The following is a 410-nucleotide window of genomic DNA, read 5'->3' on the forward strand; positions in this document are numbered from 1 at the left end:
TTCTCGGGGATACGAGACTTCTGTGGGCTCAGGTATCATTGTTAGTGTAGCTGAATGCTCCGCGATTAAACTAAATGTTATCGCAAAAATCAACCCCGATCGCTGTTTGGTTTAAGCCTAATTGTCTCAGAATACTTGTTCTAATAATTTTATAAGGTAAGTTAACTCTACGGACTCCAAAATACAGTTTCGACTGATATAATGAAGTTTTGTGGCTCGATTTATAACACGAGATTTACCGTGAGGCTTTTAAGGCACAGGCGTCAGAGCCCAGTCTCAGGGGGACCCCGAACGCCCAGTCGAGCTTGTCCATAATATTGGGTCCTCAGGACATGCAAATTTTGTCCTTATGACTGTATTTAAACTATGATTAGTATATATTTATATATTCACACAAATATATGTTGGCG

Source organism: Penaeus monodon, chromosome 30, assembly GCF_015228065.2.
Source record: "Penaeus monodon isolate SGIC_2016 chromosome 30, NSTDA_Pmon_1, whole genome shotgun sequence".
NCBI classification, from domain to species: domain Eukaryota; kingdom Metazoa; phylum Arthropoda; class Malacostraca; order Decapoda; family Penaeidae; genus Penaeus; species Penaeus monodon.